Raw genomic sequence first — 9,527 nt, forward strand, 5'->3', positions numbered from 1 at the left:
TGAATTAGAATAGAAAGGAGGCTATGTTTCCTATTAGCATAAATGAAGTTCTTCCAATATATATAGATTTCATCTAAAGTCAATTACCACTATTCCATATATATGAAGGAGATATAACTTAACTACACAAAATTATATTATATTAACAAATTGAGTTATAGCATCTCACAAAAATTATAGCTCAACTAAGAATGTAGAAGCCAGATGCTTATGGAAGTAAAAATTTAAAAAATTGAACTAAGAATCTTACAATATAATGGTGATAGTTTCTTCTACAACATAATATTTTGTGGAATGGACGAGAACGGACAAGTCATCTAGAATGTACCCCTTTCCTCTAGTGCAAAATCTTACTTGAAATATAGAGAAGGAATTTTAGTTAAGAGGGCAACCAATGCATCACCCTACCATTCAATTTCTCAATTAGCTGACGTAATACAATCATTCTATTCACATCTCGAGTGCTCTCTTACATCTTCAAAATGACCATGATTCTCATAAATGGAGTCCAAGTAGGCTCAAAAATTAGGCTTATTCTCTTTTGCAAAAACTTTGGATAGTGCAATTGGGTTTGACTTGAGGAAACTCAAGTGCTCCATTAGGTGCTCCATGTGTCATCTAAACTATAAACCTCAAAACTTCCCCAAGTGAAGAATTGTTCAGAATGGAGGTTAGGTGATGATCTTTCATTAATGTTTGTTTATGGTTACTATAGTAAGGTGATGATCTTACAATAGTCTAACCTTCTATCATGATGGATGTCATATGGTTGGTATCTAAGTAGCTAATGATAGAATATATATTGTAATAAATATCAACTGAGATATAGATGTTGTTACATGAATATCTATGAGTTGTATTGTATAGCTATGTTGTGGTGGATTTAATATATGTAGGCAAGCCATGATTTTGATGTCCCTATGGTAAGTATCACATGGGTGATATGAGTGTACATACCTTATAGACGTATTTAGTACATGTTGAATATCATGAGACTCGATATTCATAGGCCATTACTTTGAATACATGGTAAATACAACGAGACTTGATATTTGTAGGCCAACACTCCTAATATCATGAGTGATGTCATTATGGTGGATATCTCCAAATTAAGATCTATAGATCTGATCTAATGCATATTTCATAGATAACTTTTAAAGTTGTCATGTAGGGAGATATGGAATGGTGCATACTATGAGACATAGTATTGGTAACACCATGTGCATATATTTTCTTGGTAAGATTCATGAGACTTGATGCCATGCACATACCAAGGAAATATAAGTATGATGAATCTCATATGGTTGATATCGCATTCAAAATCATTTTTTGGAGATATATAATTTTTAGAGGGGAGATGTAATGGAAGGATAAATCTTATTTGATATTTTTTAATATTAGTTTTATTAAAATATCTATCAAAATATTATTTGATAATCTAAATAGAAAAAATATTACTACTCTAATCAATAATATTTTACTAGTCAAACTACAAATTAATTTTATAAGATATTTAAATCTAAGATTGCAGTAAACAAAAAAAATTAAATAGCATTATATTAACATCAAATGGATTTGAGAAAACATATGTTTTATAAAATTTCATTTTTACACTTGATAAAAATTAAGGGATAGATGATGACAAGGAGTGCACAAGTGCATGTGTGTGTGTGTGTGGCGAGAGGGGGTGTGTTGGTAATAAAGCTCGATGATATTTCTAATCAAAAGGGTTTTTTTATTTTTGTTTGGATATCTTTAAGTAGATATAAAGTTGATTTAAAGATATTACTTCTCCATAAAAATATTTCATTGCACTCTCTAAATCTAATACACACAATCATTTTCTAAAAATTCTACCAATCAGTTTCATAAATTGAACAAATATATACAAAAATTAACAAAAAAATGTATAATTCAATCTTCTTACCTTTTGGACATACCCATTGCATAACAAGGTGAGATTTCTAGTGCTAACTTATATTTAGAAATGTCTAAATCACTATACATTATTGATTTATCAATTATATGTCAAATATTCTTGTTACAATACTCTAAAGCAAGGACTAGGACTAGTTAAATTAAATAATGATATATTTTAATATAAAATGTTTAAATACTTATCAAAAGTGAAATACATGAAAGAATATGAGTCTATAAATAAGGATTGGAAAAAGGAAAATAAAATTTGATAGAAATCATCAATTACATCGATAAGACATGAAAATAACTATCTAATAATAATAACTGCATATTCAAAATTTAAAGAACTTTTTCAAATTGATAATACTACCTTGAATGTAGTTTGTTAGTTTTTGATTCCAAATGACATTTTATAATACACTCTCTATATTTTCAATTTTTTACTTGAATAGGCTCTGAGATCTTGGCTAGAGATTGATAGAATTTTCTTGATAATAAATTTAGAGCATGGCTTCAAATGAGATACCATTTTCTCATACATCTGATTAAGTGACAACATGCATAAGAAGTTTGAATTCTATGTTACCTCTATGAGAATGTAGTTTTTTAAGAACCTTACTTTTAGATTGAAAGGTTCTCAATCTAGTACAAACTTATACAGGGGCATTTTTCTATATGCATTTGAGATAAGAGAAGGCACTCGTATATGGTCAAGAAATGGTTATAAAAACTTAAAGAATTGCCTATAAATTACTGTTATAATCCTAGATTGAGTAGAGAGTTCAAATTGTGGTAAATCAAGATTGATCAATGTTATAGGAAACCACACTCGGATTCATCTAGGAAGACCAACAAGGTCAAGATGAAGACTGTGGGTTTATAAAAAATGATTAGCGAATTATAAATACAAGATAAGAGAAGGAAATCATAAGAAAATATTTAATTAATAAACTTAAGGAAATCATCTTAAATAATTATTTCATGGTGATCAAATGGTTTTAATATTGTTTTCAAGCAGTGGGTGATCAGGAATGTTGTGTCCATATAAATTCATGACCGTTGTAGGTTTAGTGGCATTCTTGTTGCTGTGATCACTAGAGGGAAGGGTTACTAGCAGTTGATAAATAAGTTGATGAAAGGTATCCACAAACTAGCTAGCTACCCAGTCCACACTCTAACACTAGGATGCTTAATGGTAGGATAGGATGTCACACTAGGATTCATCTAAAAAGACCAACAAGGTCAAGATGAAGACTTTGGGTTTTAAAAAAAATGATTAGTGAATTATAAATGCAAGATAAGAGAAGGAAATCATAAGCAAATATTTAATTAATAAACTTAAGGAAATCATCTTAAATAATTATTTCATGGTGATCAAATGGTGTTAATATTGTTTTCAAGTAGTGGGTGATCAGGAATGTTGTGTCCATATAAAGTCATGACCATTGTAGGTTTAGTGGCATTCTTGTTGCTGTGATCACTAGAGGGCAGGGTTACTAGTAGTTGACAAATAAGTTGATGAAAAATATCCACAACCTAGCTAGCTTCCTAGTCCACACTCTAACACTAGGATGCTTAGTGGTAGGATAGGATGTCCCATGCCTACTCCTAGGTAGGGAGGGTCTTTCTCAGTAGAGACAGTGTCAACATACTAAGGTTCCATGATATGGAGGTTAAGCCTTTGACAATGTTTCTCCTCTCAATCAAATGTCAAGGCTTTGAGAAATATATTCATATTTGTGTACATTCCATCTTCATATAGTGGGTGTACTTTCATCTTTTGTAGTTAATTCTATTATTTCCTTTCCTTACATAGTTAAATGAGTTATTTCCTTTTACTCAAATAGAAATTAGTTACTTTTGTTATAGTTGCTAAAATCTTTATATTGATTATGACAAGTAGTCATTATAACTACATCTGTTTAGATACATCTAGAAAGTAGTGCAATTTTTATTTATTTATCAAAAGAATTAAAAGGGTAGGAAAATGGTATATTATACCTCTCCTAGTTTTGTCCAACTAGACACATCTAGCACTTGCACTTGATTCTATGGATACCACAAATAATTTTGTAATTGATTTATGTTTACTCTCTTTTTTCTGATTCGTCCAACTAGACAACTTTGTAAATTTTGACCAATCAGACACCTCTGCCAACTTGAACTTGATTTTGTGGATGTTGCTGATAATGATAAGTGATTTTTTTTCCTTGTTCGATGCTCGATGTGACATTTGGTGCGCTTATAAATAGGATAATTGATGAAAAAAATGAGATTATATGAAAAAGAATGAAGGTGGCATAATAAACAAAGTACATAGTAAAAATGGTCAATCAAGCAAAGTACAAATGAGTGAAGATTGAAGTAAATGAGATAAAATGAAGCACTATGATGGGTCAATAAAAAAAGTCAATAATGAACAAAAATAATCCACTGCAAACAGAGGTAGATAATGTAACAATGTCTCTTTTATCAAAGACATAAAAGATATCAAGGAAAAATGTTGCTTGCCTATGTGGGAAGTAAACCTTGCTAGGTTGATGTTTATTTATTTTTGTGTAAGGCAAGAGGATAAATTAGGGCACTTTCAATTAATTGATAAGAATGTACTTGTTGCTTTTATGCCACTCTATCTCATTTGTTAAAGTGTTATTTTTTTTAAAAGTTAAAATTTACACTTATTTTAAATACTAATAGCAGAAAAAAATCAATTTTACAATATTCTAAAATAAAAATCAAATATGTTTTTGAAAACTCTAACTTTGTCATGTCGTATTAATCATGTAGTAAAAATATTTTGCATTCTATACAATTCAACCTTCCAAATGAAAACTATAACTTTGGTACATCAAGTTAATCATGCAATAAAATAACTCTTCTATATAATTCAAAGTACGAGAATAGAACTTTGATTTCATGAACTGTGTTAATCATTGAATATGCACCCTTTATCTATATCTCCCTCTCTGTCTCCTTGTGTAACTCTTCTCTCTCCCTCTTTGTCTCTTGTTCTCTCACTTCTCTATGTATTTGTCTCTATCTATCTCGCTCTCTATATAGTTATCTCCAACATGTCTCTTGCTATCTGTTTGTCCTCTATGTTTGTCACTTTACATCTATCGTATTCTTTATCTCCACTTCCCTCTCTTCTTCTTTCACTTCTTTGACTATTTTCATGTCTATCCCTCTCTATACATGTATCACCAACATCTTGTCTTATCTCTTTGTCTACTATATTTATCACGTTATATTTATCTTATTCTTTATCTTTACCTCCCTCTGTTCTTTGCTCACTTCTCTATCTATTTACCTTTGTCTTTCCCTATATATATATTTATATCCTTGACATCTCTTCTTATCTCACTATCCTCTATGTATCTTTCTCTATATCTATCTTATTATTTATTTTATCTCCATCTACATATCTCTACCTTCTTTCTAACTATTACCAAAAGCTCTACATATTTTGTCTCTCGTCACACAAAACAAACTACTCATTCAACTCCACACGAAGAAAAGAGAAAAAATCACAGCTCATAATATAACATTTATTTTCACACTTCTAATTTCATATAATATATCGTGTCATTACTAAGTTAAATCAATATTGATAGTTTAATCAATATTGATACTACCTCACATATAATTTGTTGGTTTGTGAGTCGAAATGACATCTTAAAATAAATCTTATATTCCCATGATTCTCTTACACAACCATATTACGATTCCATTCTTATATTTACAACTTATAAACACCAATATTACCGACCAGCGTTCTTGCATTAAACTACATCAATCTAAACCCAAAACAACCTGAATTTATTTAAACTCATAGGTACTTACATCTCTTTACGCCCACCTCGATCATTCCTCTAACAAAGATCCTTGCATAAGCTTTAGTCTTCATCTTCATGAGAGTTAGTCACATTCTCACCTCCACTGCGAAGCCCTGCATCGAGAGCATCGACAACAGCCTTAATTGCAGCCTCGGGATCAGATTTATTTTGAACAAAAATCTCACATATGTCTGCCGGAGTAATTCGCCCTCCCGATTTCATCCTCTCTTCTACACACATAAACAACGAATGATCCTCCAGACCCAAGTAATTGAAAACCAGCTGCTTGAAAGCCTCAAACCCACAGTAAGACAGATGGATGTGCATATCCATCCTCCCACTTCTGAGCAGCGCAGGATCGAGTCTCTCCCTGTGATTGGTCGTGAAAATCATGATCCTCTCTTCTCCACAGCTCGACCAGAGCCCATCCGCAAAATTAAGAAGACCAGAAAGAGTAATGGTCGAAGAAGAAGAAGAAGCACCACGTCGAATCTCGTTATGAGACACAGCCGGCCTCATGCCCATTTCCCTGGCGGTACCCAAATCGACATTAAATCTGCCCATTTCTCTGGCGGGCAAATCGACAGCACAGTCGATGTCTTCAACGACGATAACAGATTTGCTCGAAGTCCCAATGAGGAGCTGACGGAGAACGGAATTGTCAGAGACCATGGTGAGCTCAAGATCATACACGTCATAATTCATGTAGTTTGCAATGGCGGCAATGAGACTAGACTTCCCCGTACCAGGAGGACCGTAGAGAAGATAACCCCGTTTCCACGCCCGCCCCGTCCTGCTGTAAAACTCTCTGCTCTGCAGAAAAGAGTCGAGATCGTTCTGAATCTTGTCCTTGACAGAAGATCGGAGGGCGAGGGTGTTGAAGGTGGAAGGGTGTTTGAACGGAACGGAGCTCCATCTTCCACGGCTCTCGATGTTGCTGAACAGCTTCCTCTCCTCGCTCCGCCTCTGCAAATCGTCTGCAAATCCCGAGATGTGGTCGATGTACGATGATAAAACTCTGGTCTTGTCGATGTTGGAGATCTTCAAGATGTATTTTTTTTCAGACCCATCTGATCTTTTGCCGCCGCTGCTGCTAATTGGTCTCATCCTGCCCACTTTCTTTGTTTCGTCGGTGTTTGTGTCGACAACGTGCGTCCACCGCAATTGGGCTCCGTGGAATTCGTCATTGACGGAGTGTTGAGAGGGCAGGCTGAATACTGGCTTCGAGTTTCTGTTTGGGCGGGCGATGGAGACGGTCGGTGCATTTGCTGTGGCGTCGAGGCTGCTGAGATAAATTCCCACCGAGCGGTAGATTTCGTTGCCCGATCTGAGGGAGGACCCTTCGTATTCAGGGATTTCTATGTTGGAGTATTCGCTTGAATTGTCTCGGTAGGTCTTCCAGAGGTTGTAAAGTTGTTGGAGGAGGTTGGGGAGAGTGTTGGATTGAAGGGAGAGGAGACCCATCATGGAGAGCAGCATGGTCTTGTCCGACTCCATCTGATCTGCAATGGAGAAGATTACCAGTTGGCGATCGATTAAAGGGTAATAAGATGAGCGAGTATGAGGATAAACCATACTCACAAGACAAACAATCTTCATAGTTTCAATTCGTTGCCACCGAGGGATCTTGGAAACAACGTCATTTATCTTTCTTTGTATTGTTCTAATGTAGATCAACGGAAACGATGCGAGACCTTTCAATTCATCCTCACCGCACAGGTGTTTTCTTTTGTGGGCATTTCTAGTTAACTCCCTGATATGGAAGATTGTTGGTTTTTTAATTTTTAATGGAGACCTTTTACTAAATCATTTTAGCTTTGTTTGTTTGTTTGTTTTTTTTTTTTTTTTTTGGGGTTAAGAACTATTTTATCAAATTTGTGGGGAGAAGGATCTTAGTCTCATTCTTTTATATTCAATAAGACTTGATGTATAGTAGATTATTTAAGAACTTTTTAACTTCATCAAACAATAGACCAGTAGCTCATTGATAATGAATGGATTTTCAAAACTGTCAGATAGAATTATCAAAGTTGTCCATGAAGAAGAGATTTAGGATTGAGCTCACAGTGGGATGAATTTTTCTTCGTGGTTGTATAAGTATGCTCAAGTGTGGGTTTGGGTGGCAAAAGTAACTCTTTGCCCGGTGCTTCCCTTGGAAAACCTTGAGGTCTTTCTTTTCTACAATTATAATTTCTTTATTGCATTACTCAAGCGTAGGAGCCCTATGATTTTGGATTGGTAGATTTGTTCTTGTGGTTTATGGCTTTCGCTCTCACAATTAGTTTCCACCATTTCTTGGCATTGGTTATTTGTCAAGGCATGCCTCTTTTTCCTTTTTGTTGTCATTTTGAATTAACTATTCACTAACTTTTGTCTTTCAATAAATTTAGATGGATGGATATAGTCCTTTATCATTATGCAATTCTTTTTATTATGAGTTATCGGTTTTGTTGTGCTTAATTTATTTGTAGCCATGTAAGATCCTTAGCATTATTTTTACTAGATTTCTCAAAGGAGTAATGATTTTAATAAGAACCTTAGATTTATTCATGCATTTTAAGGACTGAATTATGGATCAACTCGATCTGTGAGTAATAGTATGAAAATTTTGGTGTTAAGGATCACATTCGATCCCTACTTGCAATTAATCTAGATACAAGAGCGATGATCATTATAATCTTCAGGAGTCATCGAGAGGCCTAAATATTTGGATCATCTAATCTACATATATCTAGATAATAATAATTTTTTCTTTTGAATTATAAATGAACAGTCATACAAAAACTTATTTATTTGAAATTTTATAAGTGAGATTACCCCAAGTTGATATGTGTTCGTGCTCTTCTTTGAAACATATTAAGAAAGCAACTTGAACCATATGTGTTAGAGAAAAGACATTAAATTATATGAAATATTTAAACTATTAATAAGAAATATTATAATTATATTTGTGACATTGTCGCATTACATTTTTAGCGGCCTATTTTAATATGGAGTCATTACCTTATTAGCTACCTTGTTATGGTTCTTGACCGTAGCTTATTTTGATGCCACCTTTTCTTCTTGCCCGCAATTGAAAATGCTTTTTACAAGAGACAAGCTCATTATATGTGATGGATGGATACCAATAAAAATCTTCTTTATTAGTGATTTCCTCTTGTCTCACCTCTTGCTTATTTCCTCTACATTCTACCTTCTATAGAAGAATTGGGCATTGTACTTTTCCATTGAAATTTTTATGCTCTAGCTATCATTTCTTTGTAGTGTCATGATTAAGAAGTGTTTTACATAACCATCTTTCAAATACACTTATACACTACCATGAATAATTATTCTAGAGATCACATATTGCATACTTTATGCTTTGGAAATATCATAAATCTATCATCATTTGATTGTCCCAACCCTAGCAAGGAGTTGTAATCAGTGGTTTAGCTCTCCAATAACATAAGGAAGGAGATAATAATTTCACTAGGTCGTACATTCTTCCACATTTCTAGTTTCCAATTTTTTAATGAATAGGTTCTAAGATCTTGGTTAGAGATTGATGGAATTTTCTTGATAGTATAATTAGCACATGGCTCCAAATGAGCTTCCATTTTCTCATACATCTAATTAAGTCACAACATGCATAAGAAGTTTGAATTCTCTATTACTTCTATGAGAATGTAGTTTTTTTTAGAACCTTGTTGTTAGATTGAAAGGATTCTCAATCTACTACAGACTTATATATGGGCAATTTTCTGTATGCATTTGAGATAAGGGAAGGCA

At 33.5% G+C, this 9,527-nt stretch overlaps 1 pseudogene; it reads right to left on the bottom strand.

Annotated features, from left to right (window-relative positions):
* Positions 1-5,588: 5,588 nt before the first annotated feature.
* Positions 5,589-7,301, bottom strand: LOC149575393 (AAA-ATPase At5g57480 pseudogene; annotated as a pseudogene).
* Positions 7,302-9,527: the final 2,226 nt, after the last annotated feature.

The sequence above is a fragment of the Cupressus sempervirens genome, chromosome 2 (genome assembly GCF_028749045.1).
Source record: "Cupressus sempervirens isolate cs-2001-9-10 chromosome 2, ASM2874904v1, whole genome shotgun sequence".
NCBI classification, from domain to species: Eukaryota; Viridiplantae; Streptophyta; class Pinopsida; order Cupressales; family Cupressaceae; genus Cupressus; species Cupressus sempervirens.